Source organism: Myotis brandtii, unplaced genomic scaffold (genome assembly GCF_000412655.1).
Source record: "Myotis brandtii unplaced genomic scaffold, ASM41265v1 scaffold297, whole genome shotgun sequence".
NCBI lineage: Eukaryota > Metazoa > Chordata > Mammalia > Chiroptera > Vespertilionidae > Myotis > Myotis brandtii.
The window spans coordinates 2,121,414-2,141,172 of record NW_005361351.1 but is presented as its reverse complement, the minus strand read 5'-3'; the positions used below and the strand labels follow the sequence as shown (position 1 = coordinate 2,141,172).

The 19,759-nt window shown below is 43.3% G+C and overlaps 1 pseudogene; it reads right to left on the bottom strand.

The window, feature by feature from the left end:
- Positions 1-12,229: 12,229 nt before the first annotated feature.
- On the bottom strand, positions 12,230-19,495 carry LOC102261588 (annotated as a pseudogene).
- Between the last annotated feature and the right edge of the window lie 264 nt (positions 19,496-19,759).

The following is a 19,759-nucleotide window of genomic DNA, read 5'->3' as shown; positions in this document are numbered from 1 at the left end:
CTGTTGTAAACAAAGAGTCCATTGGAAAACTGAAAGTTTAAAGTATAGTGACTTTTTCTTTAAATTTCTCTTTACTGTTGAAAGTAGTACAGATGTTCCCTTTGCTGTTGTTTTTTTTCCTCATTGACCCCACAGTGGCCCCTCCCAGGCCTTCACCATACTGTTGTCCATGGGCTATGCATATATGCATATAAATTCCCTAATCTCTCTCCAACCCCCTCCCCCTCCCCTCTAAAATTTGTTATTATTTGGTCTCCCCTCTTTTGGTGTTTTGACTGGAAGAAATGCCTGTGTTGGTCCTGGAATTTATAGAATAGATAAGACTAGAGTGAGGGTTCTAGAAGGTCAGACCAAGGGTCCAGATACACCAGATATGGCTCTGGTTTCAGTCTTGTCTCGCCAGCCTCATCATGCAGCCATCCTGTGTTCACTTGCTTTAGCACCTTGACTGCAGGTCCAGGCTGGGACTCATTCCTTCTCCCTCTGAGTCTTTGTGCACAGCACTCCCTTCACCTGGCTGCTTCATGTTTTCCTATACTCACTCAGGCATCACCTCCCCAAAGCGGCTCTCCCTTATCAACCTGCCCTACAAAATTACCTTTGATCCCCAAGTTACACTCCGCTATTTCTTCATTTCCTTTTAACCTCTTATTACAGTTTGAAGTTGTCATGTTCATTGATTTACTGGTTATGATTTGTCATCTTCCACTGAAATGTAAGCCCTGTGGAGGGAAGCCTCCCTGTCTTGTTTACTGCTTGGTTCCCAAGTCCAAGAATGGTGTAACCTCAATAGATACATTTATACATAAATGGCTGGATGAACTGGTGGAGGTGGTCTTTGTTAAAAGAAGTAGAGAAAATTGTGAACTGGTCAACCAACTCTGAAAAAAAAGCTCTGATTTGTAATGTTGGCCAGTTTCTGAGGTGCAAATGCTCTCTTTATGGCCAATTTCAATCTAGCATTGCATACTCCCCAAATATATAACAGTCCATGCTTATAAGCTGCTCCAAGCAGGCTCTCATGGACCATGATTTGAGTGGAAGGTAGCAGTAGTCCCAGAAACAATATGTGACTAAATTGCATTTTAACCAACCCCCTAGAGATTGTATGCATCATTATGAGGAAAAGTCTATGGGAAAAGAAGTTTTGCACTAAGTCCTAATAACATGATACTTTTAGCATAACCAATGTTCAAAGAGGAACACTTTTGAGAACAAAGTGGGGTGCTAACTAGATAGGATACTGGAACATCCTTGCTTGCAAATGGGGACTTTCCTAAGCTGGTAACTTAGAGTCACCCAAGCTGTGGGGAATAACCCATAAGCCTATCCTCCAGTAGCAGAAATCTAGAAGGGGACAACATTTTTCCACTGGCTGGAGAGACGTTAGAGATAGAAGTCAAGAGTGGATCTGAATCACCACGTGAGTGCTCCCATGAAGCATTAGTGCAAGACTAGTTTAGGTGTCGATAAAGCAGCAGTGGTGTGAATTCTGGCAGAGATGGATATACAGGCATGAACTATAGTAAGAAAAAGCCCTCTAAGTTGAGATGGATGTCAAGAACCAAGAGGAGGTCAGTAGAGGGGTCAGGAGCAAGGCATGATGGCTTGTTTTATGTGGAATCAACATGAGTTGTCATGTGACAGTGGTCCACGGATATGTGAGGCTGTGTGAGGCAAATACATGAGGTGTCCCTACCACTCATTTGGGAAACTATATCCAAGGAGAAACACTGGAAATCCAGTTATTTTCTTTTTGTAGTTACGACTATTAAGCTAACAGATTTAGGCAAAGTGATGAGGGGAACTTGTCCAAGACCAGCAAGCTGGAAGGACTTAGGAGGTGATAAAGATACAGAATTTCCAAGAATAAAAACACTGTAAAACACTTTTTTAACTATCAGTCTCTGTGTTAAACACTTTGTGTGGATGTCCTCTAGTGTTCACCAGAACTCTAGGAGTGATGTATTACTATTCCAACTTTTAATATTGTATCATTCTCATTTTACATTCTCATTCTCATTTTATAGCTGAGATGGTAAGATTCAGAAAGGGTGGGTAACATGGGTGTCTGCATGGCTGGTTAAAATGAAGCTTGGGTTCCCTTGGGAGCTGTGACACTAGTTCAGTAGATAGAATCATCCTGATACACCTGGGTTCATGGGCTTATTATAAAACCTGGATGCCCCAGGGGCCTTCTTTCCCCACTAGGGAAACTATGTGATTTGTTCCCTGGTCTATGAAATTCCAGAGTTCTGTCAATCCTGAGGGCTTGCTTTCTCTTGGTTACCTCTGTTTCTGGCCACTACGGCTGCACAAGCTCTCCCTGTTTCATGAGAAGTCTATCAGGAGCCAAAGCCCAACTGCCTGATGAAGCCTCCTCATCTCCTCATAGCAAGCTGTATGAGTTTCTGGAAGAGCTAGAGTTACAGGTAAGATCTCCCCATTTCAGTGCCCCGTCCCTCCACTGAACTCGCCTCCTCTCCCTTCTCCACTCCAGGGAGCATAAATGTTATCTTCTCCATGCCCCATTCTTGATAGGCAACAACCGGTAGGTATGAAAGTGGTTAGAGATACTGTTTGGGTTCAAATACTGATTTTCCACCTACCAGCTGAGTGGCTTTGGGAAAGCTCCTCAGCCTCTTCACAGCCTCAGTTTCCTCATTTGTACATGAAGATAATAATGGCTTCTGTCTCTGAGGAATGACGAACGATATTACATACTAGTATAAAACGAGTAGAAGTGTCTGTCTCATACCAGTTGCTCAATAAATGTAAGCTATTATCATTAGCAAACAAGGAAGTATATTTTGTACCTTAAGCATGTCCTTGGGCTCTGATTCTAACTGCATAATATCCTTAAAAGAAGTTGCTGCCTGGTTGGCATGGTTCAGTGGTTGAGCGTAGACCTATAAACCAGGAGGTCATAGTTTGATTCTGGGTCAGCGCATGTGCCTGGGTTGCGGACTCGATCCCCAATGTAGGGTGTGCAGGGATCCTCACCATTTGGTCATACCTCTGCAATACTGATTAGTGATTCTTTCTCATTATTGATGTTTCTGTCTCTCCCTCTCCCCTCCTCTCTGAAATCAATAAAAAATAAAAAGAAGTTGCCAAATAAAAATGTTCTTTTTGTATTGCATCAACAAACCAAAAATAAGGCTTATTCTCTTTCCATGTAAAGCCCAGAGACAAATACTACTGTTGTATAAATGTCACCATTCAGAAGGATTTAGGTCTGTTGGATAGCTCTTTTGGAAAGCTTTGTTGGACATGCTCCGACGCTATGGGATTGTCACTTTAACCTGGTTCAAGAACCTAAGCAGCAACTTTCAACTTTTTCATCTCATGGCACACATAATCACTAAAATTCTGCAGCACACCCATATATATATATTTTTTGCTGATCTGACAAAAATAGGTATAATTTTGATTCATTCAGACCAGATGGAATTTTAAATTTGACAATCTATGGGGAAAAAGGTCAGTGCTCCTGACTAAATAGTCAGGTATTGGATGTTTTAAAAATTCTTGCAGTACATCAGTTGACAATCACTGGTCCAGAGAGAATCAGCCTTGATTGTGGAAAAACATCTCTTCTATGCATTTTCAGTCAAGAAGCCAGACATGCTCTGCAGATTTGATCCTTTCCACAAACCAAATGTAAGGCACCATTATTACCTCCAGTGAGGAAGGAGAGGCTCAGGGAGGCGAAAGATTTTGCTGAAGATCTCAAGGCTACAGAGCAATGAAAGAGCTGGCACTTCAGGCCACTTGCAGTGGATGCTGGCGCCTGGACTCCTGATGCAATGCCTCCTGTTGCCTAAATGCTATAGGCAATGAGCAGGATGAGTGTGTATGAAAGATCTAAGTCTCATTAGCAAATCCCAGAAAGTTGCATTGTTCTTTAGTGACATTTTGTTAAGAAGATATATTGCTTTCTTTTCATTACTTGACAGGTTTTAAATACCCAACATAACTTAAACTGCAAAAAAATACTTGCATGAGGGAACCTTCTCTTCTATTTTCATAAATAATGGTCTTCGGGAAAGGACCAAATCTGTGCCTACCAGCAAGTCTCAGAAAATAAGCTGGTGTTGCTGTGGGCGCTGTAAGAACCATTTCGGCTTGCTTGCATTGGAATGCATAACTATAATTTTAACAGTTTTGGTGAGTTTACAGCTGTGTAACCTCAGTCCTCACCATTTGGTTGCACCTCTACAATACCATCATTTCCCTCGACCCCCACACATTAGGTTTCATTGTCAAGAGAAAATCCTGGAAATCCGGTATTGCTGGACTCTTTTCTCACTGACCTATTCAGGCTTTTCAGAAATCTCTCTGCCGCACTGGAAACAGGAAGTTTCAGCAGGCAGTGGTACCAATGGCATTGTATTATGTGGGATGTCACCTATTGTTATGGGAACAAAGACATCCTGAAATAAGGACAAAGGCTTCAAATCTGCCAGAGTCCCAGACCCTTCAATAGCCTTGCATTGTGTCTGGGGAGTGATTGAGTGAATTGGGTCACTCCAAGAATACACCTAAGCTTCTGAAACTCTGCTGTTATTAGGTTGCCAGAAAGGAGCTACACATGGCCTATGCAAATAGCATTTGTAGTAACTCTGTTCTATCTGCTCTGCATAAATGCAAAAGAGGAACTTTCTAAATAGATGTGGTCTCCTACATCGGTATAAATAGACAGGAGAAAACATTTGGGAAATGATTCATAAGTCAGTCCCTCTACGATTAATGTGTTAGGAAAAAGCAAAATGTTTATTAATTAAAAGTGCTATTGAAGTTTTTCTTTTGAAATGCAGTGCATAAATCATGCAATTCTCAAATCTTTAAGACCTACATGTGTAAGAGTGAATCCATTTTATATTTTGTTTAAAAGAAATACTGTTGTCACAGACTAGCTGGCATGGCCAGAAGACAGGAAGTTGGTTGATGGCTCCCATTTAGCTCTAAGTCAGTGATGGCGAACCTATGACATGTGTGTCAGAGGTGACACACGGACTCATTTTTTTGGTTGATTTTTCTTTGTTAAATGGCATTTAAATATATAAAATAAATATCAAAAATATAAGTCTTTGTTTTACTATGGTTGCAAATATCAAAAAATTTCTATGTGACACGGCACCAGAGTTAAGTTAGGGTTTTTCAAAATGCTGACACGCCGAGCTCAAAAGGTTCGCCATCACTGCTCTAAGCAACTTTCATGGATGGCTTCTCATCTCAAGGAGGGCCCGAGTGCAGGACTTGGGATAATAAACTTGGTTCTAAATAAAGTAAAGCTTATTCCCACTGAAACAGAATTGCATGTAGCAATGTTTTTCTTCATCTTAATAACAAAATCACTAAAGCATTAAAAAAATGTCATCTGAGATTATGGATACAATTAAGTTAATGAGATTATTATACATTCTCTTCCCTTTTTTTTCTTTTGTATTGAATAGTTCACTGTACGCATCAGCTATATTTTACACATAAACACATTGCCCCCCCGAAATACACCTTTCCCCGTTGGCATCTGTGTCGTAGCTGTAGTAACAAGTATGAGATGATCTCTTGGAGTGATTGTGCCTGGATGGACAAAATGTTCAAGTGAGTTCATAGAGGAAATCTACCTCTAATTCTTTTTAGTTTTATTTTTAACTAGCACTATCAAATGTTTCTTCCCTCGATCTTCCCCTCTTATTTAGATAAGACTTCCTTTTCTTTACTAACATAATTCTCTGCTTCTGTGCCCACACTTCCCGTTTCTTCAGCTGCCCTGTGAGAGCTCTTCTGTTTTTGTCTACAAACCCCTCCACCAGAAGGATGTTTCCTGACAGCCTCCAGATTGATATAATCTCTGCACTGCTCAAGGAAAACGTTGGGGCTGAGTAGAAAATTCCCTGTACTCTGTAGTGCCAACTTGCTCATCTCTGTGTGGGGATGCAGCACCACTTGACCTAGGCACCTCAAAATTCAGAAATCATGAGTCCAGGTAGGTAGATGCCAGCTGTAATTAAGAGTCACTATGTAGCTTCATTCTAGAAATGCAGGAACCTCATCTGCTATTTTAGCTTTTAAAAAGGCAGACTGTCCAGATTATCAATCTGATTAAAAAAAGTAATGCCGTAACAATGCCCATTAACTTCTTGACAAATCAATGTGCTTCTGGTGTTTCAATCAAATGAAATAATGATTTAATTAGACGACCCCTACAAGAACTCCAAATTATTCCAAAAAATAGGGTATTAATTTTTTTGCATTATGAATTTAACACATAATAAATGGAGAGTTTGTATGGTTGATATTGACCCTTTCTGAAAATAATCTGCAGTTTTTGTTTTTATGTGATTTCTACAACACACTGCTTGAAAAAATTCATAGGGCACCAGCCAGGAATCTTGGAGTTCTAAGAAGCAGAAATGCAGCTCAGACTGGATAAAACAAAAGAGAAACGCGAGCTCATGTGACTTGGATGCGCCAGAGTGACTCATCCTTAGGTCCAGCCAAATCCAGGAGATCAATAATATTATGGAACTCTGTTTCCCTATTTTTATCTTGCAATTCTGCTTCATATAATGTTTGATTTGTTTTAGACATGCTTTCTACATCTTGTAGAAAAGACAAACTCCTTACAGTTCCAGGATTCCAGAGAAATTGAGAGAGAGAGAGAGAGAGAGAGAGAGAGAGAGAGAGAGATTTCCAGATTAGCAACATGGCTTGTCTTAGGGCTTATATTGGCTCATTGAGGTTTGTATGCTGACTTGAGGACATATACGTGTGTCTTGAATAGCCATCTTAGATCATAGGCTTTTTCTGATGGCTGAGAGAAGCTGTCGTTGCTCAAACTGTAGTAAACAGGTGAGAAGCCACCTCATGCACACTGATCCTTGCTTCTGAAGATGAAGAAATGTAAGGCCAAAGAGCAGATGTGGTCACTGGCAGGACTTGATGCCTGATGCTGCACCACACTCCCTGGCACTTTGGAGATCACAGACCTTAGTGTAAATCTTAGTTCTCCTCCTTGTTCATGAGAGATATTGTTTATTAAGGATTTTACAGTGGGTACTGCCATGTTAGGATGTTTTAGTCTTATCTAAAGTAGAAAGAGAGAAGCTGAGAAAATTGGCCAGAACCCAGAATATCTGACTTCTTGATCATCTGCTGTTGGTTCTCGAGGGAAGGAGAGAGGCTCTTTCATAATTTTTTTTTTATTTCTACTTAGAACTTTGCACTTAGATCCAATGCACTCCTCTTGCTGAGCTGTGTTGGGATGTGCAAAGTCTACTTGGCATCTCCTCCCTAGACCCATATTTTATTCTTGGTCTGTGGGTACAATGACCTAACATTGAAAGGTTACCACAAGAAGAGAAAAGAACATTTGCCCAGTAGAGGTGGATTAGTATCCTCTGTCCAAAGGTTCAATCCCTATTATCATCCAATCTCTAATTACATCTCTTTCTTAATCCTTCAATGTCATGATTTTTCCTCCTTGTGAGGCAGAAAAGTAGTGAGAGAGAGGACTTAGTTCTGGAGTTTGGATGGGGCCACTAACAGACCCTGACTCGGGCAAAGGATGAAGGAACTAAAGTGGGGAACAATGACGGCAGAAAGCATATGTGTCTCAAACATGAGTTAGCCCTGTTGGCTGTTTGCAAAAGCCATGTCTCAGCCGCTCTGGCTGGCTGAAAAAGCTGTCCAATAGCCTGCGTTTGGGGGTCACACTGTCCCTTCTGACTCATGGGTCAGAGTAAAAAGAAACTTGTAGAATCAGTTCCCAATGTACTGATGGATTATACTAAAAAAGCTTCCCAGATTTCAGTTATAAATGGTATGTAGGTTCCTAGGCCCCTCTTTACGACAGAATTCTAATACTTTGAATTCATAATGTTGAATATCAGACTAAAGTACTGTTGGGAATATATAGTATTTCCCCTGGGGTATAAATTAAATACTAAGTACTTGATGTAAAATTAGATGGATGGTCTCATCTCTGTGGCTTTGTCCCTGTGGGATTATCCTGCACAGATGTGCTCCAGTGGTGGTATTGTCTGGTGTGACACCTTCAGAGCTTATCTGTGTTGCATGTGCAAATGGCCAAAAGCTTCAGAGTCTGGTAGAAAGTCTTCCCAGGACCTTTGAAGGGCCCAATATAAATCGGGATCACAGGGAACAGTGGGGCAGAAAAAGTGTAGGTATCTCAGTAAGCCAGTCAGAGAAAGACAAGTATTACATGATCTCACTCATATGTGGAATCTAATGAACAAAATAAACTGATAAACAAAATGGATCCAGAGACACAGAAGCATGGAACAGAATGTCAAATCTCAGAGGGAAGGTGAGAATGGGTGGGTGGATAAGAAGAGGTCAACTAAAGAACTTGTATGCATACTACTATATGCATAACCAATGGACACAGAAAATAGTGCAGTGAAGGCCTGGGGCAGGGGCTGAGACAGGCTAGAAGGGGTCAATGGGGAAAATTAGGGGACATCTGTAATATTTTTAACAATAAAGATTTTTTAAAAATGTATAAGTATCTGGGTGTAGAGCTGAGACAGAAATAGGAAGAAACTCCATCTTCTAGAAGGTGGAATCCAAGTGAGTCACATGCACCATTAGCAAACTAGCTTGATTAAAACTCATGAGATTAAAAATATCAAAACATTGCTATAATTGCTTCAAACATCATATTATTTTTTCAAAGAAATAACATGTTATCAAAACAGGTAAACTCCCAACTATCTCTCCCTCCTTGCATTGCATTGTCCTAGTTATTCCCATGCATGGACCTTCATTTTGAGAACAGACATAATGTGATGTGATACGTTTGGGGAATTGGAAACAGAAGAAAACTCTCAGATTGTTCAGTGCTGGGAGCATAGATAAGGGCCCAGAAGGTAGCTGTTTCTCAACAAGATTAATTCCTCATTAAAACCTTGAAATTATGTCAAAAAAACTTTATTTCCCCCTTTGAGTATCTCCCAGTCTTCACCTTGTTAAAATGATTGTGGGAGAAGAAGGCTGAGCTGGGAAAGCTGCCGAGCTACTGAGGGTGGTTGGCAGAGGCCCCTGGGCCGGCCGTGCACTGGCCCCCACTTTCTACCCTCATCTATAAAGCGGTCGTGAGAGCAACGACAGCAGAGGTGATTATAAGCTTCAGTGCCTTTAGCACACAAACTGTAAAATTACTGGGTAATAAAGGTACCAGAAACCTATTAAAGTGATTTTCCTCACTGAGATTTCCCGCAGTCAGTGGGACCCAACCAGTCACTCAGAGCATGTCCCGGAACCCCACCGTGTTATTGTGACCAGCATGCCAGGCCATCTGCCTCCAACTCCAAACATCATAAAGGAAGTGTGTTCACAGGACAGAATGTATTCCCAACCCCCCTCAACCAGTCCCCTCCAATTTGGTACAATTCATTTCTGTGGGTCAAGGCACATTGCTATCGCGTGCTGTCAAGGACCTTGTGTTTGCAGTATGTTCATGGATCTATTTATCAATATACAGGTATTGATATTGGCAGAAGAGGAGGACCAACAGGAACTAACCAATTCCAACCTCGTGGTTTCTTTCAGGTCCTTCAACTGCCAATGCAGAGGCTGTATTTTACATCCTAAGAGCCTAGGAAACCACAAGCCAACAAAACCTGCTTTCCTCCTGCAGTTATATTTTCTGTAGACAGATTTCCCTGGTTTGGGGCACACCATGACATTAAGTGGTGAAAAGAAGTGGAGGTTGGCATTGGCCTCCAGAGGCCAGGCACTGTTGATCGTTGACCAGAATGTTTCCAGTTCATGGAAATAGTGATGCCATCCTAGGAAATATAAGCCAGGTATTAAAATACTGGTTTAAACTTTTAGAAATATGAAGAATATGTTAGATCAAAGTAAACTCTACACTGATGTATTCATCTATTGTCCAAGATCTACACAATAACTTGCTTTTTTTTTAAAATATAAAGACTTGTAAAGAAAAACATATCACCAAGATAACTTCTGTTGACATTTTTAACAATGAGAAATAAATGACCTTCACAGGGGACATTAAAGAAGAATGGGCAGCTATAAAATAAAATAAACTCTTCTCTTTATTTAATTTTCTGTAGCCAAAAGAAGTAATAGCTATTTTGTCTTTATGTTGATTATCTTTCCAGAAAAATAAATGCCACACACACTGGTGCACATATGCATATACACACTCCATGTATTTTAAATCAGCGATGCCTGATTACTATCACCCATCCTAGAACACCTAGTTCTTGGCCCAGCCCATGCATGTCCTGCCTAGGGTTCATTAACTATGGGCCCAATAATTTATAAGTTGCACTTTGGTTTTGGGTTCCTATTATCCACATATTTGCAGTTTAGTAGAATTCTGACTTTAGCCCTGATTCCTTTGTGGTATTTAATGAGTATACAGTCAGACTCATGATAAAAATACAAAACTATCAAGCTGAGACTAAAGCAGTTATGTATAAAAGCACATCTAAGAGAAAACCAAAGCAAACAACAACTTAAAAAAGGATTTCTAAGTACATATTTACATCTTTTAATACTTCAATTATTTCCATGATAAACTGTAAACTTGACTGTAACTGGATTCTGTATGCAGCTTATGTATTGTTTACATCTAGAAAAGATCTATCACAGAGACATTGTAAATCTATGAATGCAATTTATACATTTATTGACTTATAGTCACTCAGGATGATGCAAAGATAAGACATCTGAGTTCTCAAAGATTTTAGAAGTAGAGAAAGAATACTGGCAGAAAAATAAAAACCATACACTATAAATATGGAAGATGCTTAGCTAGCCATGAAGGCTTTTTGTAGCCTGTATGTTTCTAAATAAATATAAAAAACCCTGCTTCCTTCAAAATGACTTTACAAGGTAGGGTTGCAGGTAGTATGTGAAGTTGCTGGATGGGAGGAAGCTGTGAGCAGGAGAAAGGGAGTCAGAGAGAGTAGAAGGTGTACTTTTAAAAACTTAGTGTGGATAAATTTTCTGTTCATGGTAGGTTGCTTGTCCTTAGGCTTCAGGGTCCTGGTGACAACCGTGCCTGCTAGATTCTAAAGTGAGGCTCTGATGTAATTCCAGGAAGAATTATTTTCACTCTGATTATAATTTGATTAACTCATTGAAAGAGTTTTAGAAACATACTTCCTTCTTGGGGCAGAAAAGATGTATTTGCTTGGTCCTGGAGAGGAAGACTTTTCCCTCGAGATGAGCGCCTTGGGACCCACAATCCAGGGGAATTAAAGACACCTACAACAGCCCAGGAAAGATGCCACAACTCAAAGGGAGGCAACAACGAGACTGAGGTGGGAATAGGGCCCTTGGGTGCTGCATTTGCTGTGGGGTTCTGGGCAACAAAGCAGATATGGAGGTGTTCAGCTATGGACACCCTTCAATGCCCACTGAGAACATTCAGTTACACCACCAAGCTTGTTTGCTTATTTATTTATTTATTTTTCCATACAAATATTTATTCTGTCCCTGCCTAGGGGTTGAGACACTGGGGTTGGGGAAGGGTTGGGTCATGGGCCTTGACAAACAGCTCCTGGGTGAGGGCAGGTCTCAGATGGGAAGTGTTGAGATTCCAGGGCCCTGGGGGCTGGCTTAGTTCCTGGAGGTCCAGTGGGCTAAGGGCAACAAGTTCCCACCCAACCGGGCCAAGGCCAGGCTGGACTTGGGTCCCGGTGGCTATGGGAACACCAGCTGATTGATCTTGCCCTCCCCACCCCAACCTCCATCCCCCAGGAAGGAAGGCAGCATCAGTGTCTTGCTCCTGGTGGGGGAAGACAACCATGCAAGTCATCAGGTTTAAATTAAAAATAATAAAAATCGCAATACACACACACACACACACACACACACACACACACACACACACACACACAGACAACCCCTGTCCAAACAAATCCATGACAAGCCTGCCTGGTCCACTGAACATTCTGGCAGGTGAGGGGTAAGAACAGGTGGTCAGCCTAAAAGGGTCACTCCTGGGGACTCAAGCAGGGCCTGGACAGGTGGTCCCAGCCTCCACTGTCAGCCGCAGCAGTCTCCAGAAAACAGCAACCTGGGGCAGAGGCAGGAGGGCACAAGAAGTTACACAGGGGCTGGGGCTCCAGGTAGGTTTAGACCTGGGTCCTGGATGCCATGCAGCTCCTCCTGTGCTCTCTGTGTCTGTATCTTGATGATGTGGACAGGATTAGCTCTCGAGATTTATTGCACTGTTTTGGAAACAGCCTGGGGCTAGAGGATGTGCCAGGGGCAGTGGGAGGCAGGAGATAGGAGGGCAGGGGGCAGGCGGTGGTCACCACTTGGTCTTGGCATCTTCTTAAATATTCCAGATCACCAGGTGCATGCAAGCTCTGGCATCGCTGGAGCTGTGTCCATCCATATTGTCCTGAATGATCTGTCTGAGGTAGTAAGTCATGAGGTTCCCAAGGGAGCGCTTGTAGGGGAGGCCCAGGAGGTGTGGGAAGAGCACAGGTGTGTCCACCACAGTGCTATGGATGAACCTCAAGGCCAGCAGGTTGCTGCTCTCCAGGCTGTGTCCAATGAGGATAGTATCAGCATTGAACATACTCAGCAAGATGGTCTGGACATCCTGGAGGTACTGGAGCGAGTTGCTTATGTCGGCAAGGTCAGACTCAGTCACTCCCAAAAACCTTGTGTTGTCGTCGACAATCTCATTGTCCAGCTTGATGAAGGCGTTTTAACCAACCTGCATGTCAGTGTCTACCACAGTGATGCATGCCAGCTCCAGGCCATATGTGGTGTAGGACATTTCACAGTCAAGGGCATAGACTCTTGGGTGAACATCTTCTGAAAGTTTTTTATCAAAAGTCTTCATGAACCCCTCAAGATTTTCCTTTCGGCCATCTTGCAGGTGTTGCTTGGCAACCTGGCAGCCAGTGGAGCCAATGGTGGCCGAGCAGCACATGTACTGAGTCTCCCAGCCACCAGTCCCTAAATGTTACCAGTGAGTAATATTCTTCATTGCTCACTCAGCGGCCTGAGGGGCACACGAGGGGCACACAAGATACTCAGTGCCACAGCAGCAGCAGACCCTGCAGGAGGAGTCTTTGGGCAGCTTCTCCTCAGCAGTGAAGATGACAGTGCCCCCTGGCTGCTTGGGAACGCAGGAAGGGGTAGCCGTTCTCCTTAAGCTGGTCCTTGGTGAGCAGGCATTTTTTGAGGTGGTGGTACAGGGTGGCCTTTTTCAGATCCTCCACATCCAGGTTGCTCAAGCAATTGAGTGAGAAGCTGGTTTTGGTAGCTAACTTGTCCCTCAGCACCACCTCATGGGACACAACTCTCTGGCCACTGGTTTTTCTGAGACCAGGCACAGTGCTGGGGACCAGGCCCCGCAGCTTCTTGCGAGTATTCACAGCCATGTTCAGGTGGATGTTCCTGCTTGGCCTGCGGTCATTGGCCACCTTCTCTCCATCCAAGTGCCTTCTTGGTGGCTTCCTGGTTGGAGGAGCAGAACTTGAGGCACTCCTCAATGAACAGGTTGAAATATCGTTGGCAGGTGACCATGGGGATTTCGCCCCTGAAATCTTTGGGGATAATAGACTTCTTTAAACTCTGTAAAGATGGGCTGTGTGCCATGCATTTAGGAGGAAGAGTGCTGGTGGTCTTGGACGCCATGCCTGACAGCATGTGCATTTTCAGGAGCTGGCTGCTGCTGTCCAGGAGGGTTCTCTTGGCACCTGCAGCCAGGCAGGGACTGGGGGTGTGGGCGATCCTTCTCTTCTCACCGGGAACTGAGATGTGGATGGAGGACGGCTTTTTGGCCAGCTGCTAGTGGAGGACATTGGCCAGTAGTTGGCTGACTCCCTCTGAGCCTGATGCACCCTCAGGTGATACACCTCCTGGGTGGTGGGAGCCAATGGCATAGAGGCAGGGGCTCCAGGGTTGGGGCTGGGCAGGATGTACTTAGCTCTGTCTTCAGAACTTGCAGATGCCCTGGAGAAAACCAGCTCAGCACTGTGGCCCTCAGGCTCACGCTGCCCCACGTATCCTGGGTGCCAGGATGGCCCTGCTCTCCTGGCCTCTGGTGTCTAAGAGCTCAGGCTATGCACTCACCCTTGATATAGGCACAAGGAAAGCAGAAATCCCTGATCTTCATTGGATTGAGATGCTAATCCAATCCCACCTGATCTAATATTCTCTGGACTGGCTTCCAGAATCCCAGGGCTCCCTTAGGACTCCTTGCCTTATTTGATGAGATGAGAGATCCTCCTCTTTTCCCAGGGGACAGAGTGGTCAGACCAAATTGCTTCTTGTCCTCCACCTTCTCTTCTTTGGGGGCTCCACCACAGGAGACACTCACAGTCCCACCTTACAGGTGAAGAAACAGACACAATGCCTCCCAGCCAAGGACCGTGGGCGAGAGCCCAGCCCTGAACCCATTTCCCATGCTTCACTGGGGGTGAGTTCTCCCATCAAACTTATTTATTCCTCTCTGTTCCATGTTCTCTTGGCCGTCAGTAAGAGGAAGGATGAGCTGGTTTCCTGCCCCTGCATCCCCACTCTAGTTGTGAGAGGGAGCTGTCCTGGACTCCCCTTGTGCACAAGCATTGGATGCACAGAAAACCTGATGCCAGTATAGAGAGGTCCTAGCTATGCTCCCCAGGGAACTTTGGTGTTTCTAAATCTGCTGAGAGTCCGGGCCTTGGTGGTGATTGTGGGGGCAACACCGTTGTTCTGCTCCCAGGGGCTGCTGTGGAGTGGACTTCAATCAGACACCACAGCTTTCTAGCACTGTGCTTCTGGGCCTCCTGAGCTCCAGTTTCTCACTTGGACAATAGAGATAATAATTCTGATACCTCATAGAGCTGTTGTTTTCCCAATTTATGTTTCACATGTATACACCAAGTGCTCAATAAATGTTCATCATCACCCTCACCATCATTATTTCACAGATGATTACCAGCTTGGTGTGAGTCTTGTCATTACTGCTTACCAGCTGTGCTACTTCTTTTTTTAATTTCAATTTTATTTTTATTAATTTCAGAGAGAAAGGGAGAGGGAGATAGAGATAGAAACATTAATAATGAGAAAGAATCATTGATCGCCTACCACCTACATGCCCCACACTGGGGATTGAGCCTGCAACCAAAGGATGTGTCCTGACCGGGAATCAAACCGTGACCTCCTGGTTCACAAATCGATGCTTGACCACTGACTCACACTGGCCTGGCTGGTTTACTTTTTTTTTTTATTTTTTTTTTATTTATTTTTTTATTTTTTAAATTAATAAATCTTTTATTGTTCAGATTATTACAGATGTTCCTCTTTTTTCCACCATATCTCCCCTCCACCAGGTTCCCACCCCACCCCATGCCCTTACCCCCTACCACTGTCCTCATCCATAGGTGTAAGATTTTTGTCCAGTCTCTTCCCACACCCCCCACACCTCCTTCCCCCCAAGAATTATCAGTCCATTCCCTTTCTATGCCCCTGCTTCTATTTTTTTTTAACCTAAAACATTTTAAAACTTGAGCATAACATTTCAAGAACAAAAAGTGTTTTAAGTCCCAATTTCAATGTCCAAGAGTTCTGAGTCCAAGTTTCAATGTCCGACAGTTCCTTATGTGTAGGTGTCAGCAATGATATTTCAGTTCTGGATGGTGGACAAATGGTGGCAATGCAGGTCCGACCCTCTCTGGTTTGATCCTGGGCAACCTGCAGCGACGCACAGCTGCTGACTGCTAGCATGGCAAAGTGACGTCAGCGTCCTTCATCTCTGGATTGTTTTTCCTCTTGTCTTCATGGCTGGAGCATTCCTGATAATTCCTCTCTGTTGCAGGAATCCACATGGTCTTGGAGTTGTTTTCTGAAAATATACAAACATATTCTCGACCGAAGGTTAATAAAGGGAATTTTACTTGGGGTCTTTTTTATATTTGCCCAAATGATTTTCCTTTGGCTTATTTTGAGACCATGTGTGTTTTCCTGGGTGTCTTGCTGTTAGCATAAATGAAAAAATTTTTCTAGATGTAATTTAGTTACAGGATATTTTTCCTTACATGGTATTTTTCCACTATCCCCCCTTTTTTTGATTTAATTATTAGGAGGATTTTTTGGAAAAGTTACAATGCAGTCTAGGTAACTCTAAATTTTTTTAATTTTTTTGCACAAAAATATGACTGCTTTAGGATCATTGCATGTTAAGCAAATTTACCATGAAATGAAAATTTTGGTTAATACTTCTTGAGCCAATTTTAATCTGAAAACCTGACTGCTATTTTACTGTCAAATTTAATACTTTAAAAACAATCTTAGTTTACACTGTAAATATTAATGGAAAGGATTATTTTTGCATCCTTGAGAAGGCCCTGAGCATTCCTGGTGTTAGGCTGGATGTAGATATAGGGTAGCTGTTGTCAGCCAAGTCTCTGTTTTCTGGGTACCGATCTCAGCTGGGCCAAGTCTCTTTTTGTTACCTGGGTCCCGATCTGGGCTGGGCATGGGAAGCAAGAAGCAGCCATGGGGGCAGGAGACCTCCCTCAGAAGGGGCAAGTGTTCAAGCCCCTGCATGGTTGGGGGGGTGAGGATCTGTGTCCCACCTCTGTAGACCCCCAAGTTCTCGTCTGCTGGCCCCTTTGCGACTGTGCCTGTCTTAGGTTGTTCCTCCCAGAGGAATCTTACCCGTCTTTGACTAACCAGCCATCCTCCGGGGCCAAGCAGGGTGATGTGAGGTACAGTTCTGTCTCCTTGGTAGCCTATGCCCCTGTGGCCTCCACGCCCAGCAATTGCCTTGGGATCCCCTCGCCTGCTGGCAGGGCCCCAAAAAATTAAATTTATTGGATTGACATTGGTTAATAACATTATGTAAGTTTCAGGTGTACAATTCTATAATGCATCAGCATCCAAAGTCAGTTCCCTCCATCACCATATGTTTGTCCTCCTTCTCTCTCTTATCCTCCTCTATCCCCTTTCCCTTCTGGTAATTGGTGGGTTACTTCTTGCTGTGATTTGGAGATTTCTGTTTGTTACAGAGTAGAAAAATTTTTTAGGCCTGCTTAATTACCTAGCCACCTCAGCAGCTTGACAGCCTGTGCAAAGTTTCTAGGAACTGAGCTCACACACCTGAGCAAGGACCTACAAAAAACAAACAGATCAAACCTGAGCAAGCAACGGCCTACAAAGAACAGACAGATCAAAATTAAGAATAGTCCTGACCTTTAAGTTACCCAGAAATGAATAACAGGAGGATGATGAATAGCTTGGCTAAAACTACGCAATGAGCTTTTGTAACTTGGCTTTGCTTGCTATGGGAACCTGAGCACGGATGTAGTTGTCCCTTTAAATACTGGACTCTGCAGATGGTCGTGGCCGCTTCTCTCTTGGGCTTCCCGAGTGGAGGAGTGGACACTGGCCAGTCAATAAAGGCTCTCTACATTTTAATCAGTCTGGAGTTCTGGTCATTCTGTCGCTCGCGCTCCACAACACTGTTCTTTGAAAGAGAAATAATGTCCTCGTAGACTTTTGGGAGGATTCCTGTGTGTAATATGAAGTGTCTGGCAGGAGAATTTGTGACAGTTACATGTTAGATACTCTATAAAAATTAGATTTGACCATTTTGCCAAGAAATGAGACCCAAGGCATTCTACTTTCACTAGAATGTTCCTTTGGAAGCGGGGCTAGCCCAGCTCATGCCTCTTCCCTCTCTTATATTTTGTGATGTGAAGATGCAGTCACTGCCTTTGGGTCGTTCTTGTAGCCTCTCCTGACCCTTCCTGCTCCTTGCTGTCACCATTGGCTGGCTGTGAGGTTCCAGAGTGCCTTGTGGCTGAGATGACATGATTTGTGCATCCATCTCCGCTACCTCTGCCCACAGGGCGGGTGTGCAGTCAGAGAAAGTGCAGCTGACAGGCTGTGAAGTCTCAGGATTAAATTGAACGTGTATAATAGGAAACAGCGAGTAAAGCATCTGTTTCCTAGTGTTGCCTTCATATGTGTGAGTCACACATTCCATGACCTTCGAAAACACCCAACTTTGCAAATTCGACTGTAATGTATAATTTTCTCCTAACATGCAATAAAGCATAAATGAAAATGTAACTGACCTCTTCACATCATTAATGCTCTTACAAAAAAGAATAAAGTAATTTATAAAGCCGTTAAAATATGATCCAGCCAGAGCACTTGCTGAAACCCATAAATCCCTGTCACTTGTTTCTGTGTGTACATGAGGTGAGCCACTGCCAAACTGGATAGCCCACTATTTAACTTCTCATAAAGCTCTGTGTTCTCTCACAGCTAGCATACTATTTTAATTTTATAGTATAGGAATGTGATTATTTTATAATAAATTCAATCCTCAAATATAGTCAGTGGCTTCAATGTCTCCAGACTACACCAGGGGGTAAGGACTTAGGGCTCAGCAGGCTGATGTGTGCTGTATAGTTCAGGCTGTGCACACCTCCAGGACTTGCAGGGAATAGCGCCCTCTGAAGTTGTGCTGTGGTCCTGCGCTCCTCAGCATTTACATTCTGGGGGGATTGGCATAGACATACTGCTATAAATGAATGTTTGTGTTCCTCAAAATTCATGTGTTGATGATGGTATTAGGAAGTGGGGACCTTTGGGAGGTGATGAGATCATGACAGTGGAGCCCTCATGAATGGGACCAGTGCCCTTATGAAAGAGACCCAGAGAGCTCCTTCACCTTCCCAAAATGTAAGGACACAGCAAGAAGATATGGTCTACAAACTAGGAAGAGGGGCCTCACCAGACACTGAATCTGTCAGCATCTTGGTCACAGACTTCCAGCCTCCAGAACTGTGAGAAACACATGCCTGTTGTTGATGAATCTCCCAGTCTGTGGTTTTGTTAGAGCTATATGTCTGAGACAGAAATGAACATGTGAGTGAACAGCAGAATTCAGGTGGGTGCTGCAGAGAAAGCTAATAGAGAGTTTAGAGTGGAGAGTGAGGAGGCTCCTTTAGTTTGAAAAATCAAGATTTATCTAAAGAGGTGACATCTTACATGACAACTGGAAACTAGGAAGAGCTAGGCAATGGAAGGTGTGCAAAGAGGAAAGTGACAAGGATGATGCAGGATCACACTCACGCTATGGGGAATGGGTTATGGGAAGTGAGAGAGAAGTAGGGAGCTCAGTGAGAGCTCATGGGTGTGGTCCAGGCAAGGCCTGACTGTGATGTGGAAGAGGAAGGGAACAGTGCAGGCCAGAGTCAGGATAAATTTGGAGGTGGAGCCCCTAAATCGTGTCCAATTTCCTTCAGGCTCTGTCATCGCATGAATGGCTTCCTACATATCATCTTTTTTGCATGGTCTGGAAGTAGGTGAGGATGGCCTTGTTTTATAACCAAGATGGTTGAGGTTCGAATGGGTTAAGTAACTTACCAAATGTCACAAATCTTGCAAATACAGCAGTAGAAAAGGAACCCAGTTCTTTCTGAATGTGAAACTTAAGCTCTTTCTCCTGGGCCACTTCTCTTATTGTCATTTCGGTGCCAAGACTTGAGAGTGGCACTTAGCTTTCTCTTTCATTTCCTAAGAAACATTAAGAAGGGAATCTCAACTTCCCTTGGGGACATGGATACTGAGCTGGGTTCATTCTCTGTCAAATTGTGTGTTTTTCACAATCTGATTTCAATACAGCAAATGCACATTTATAAGACAGTGAAGTGGCAATGACTGTGTGCTGACACCTGGTGTGGAAAGTGACCAGCTGAAACCTTACAAGCTATTTTCATGGATGTTGCCCTTC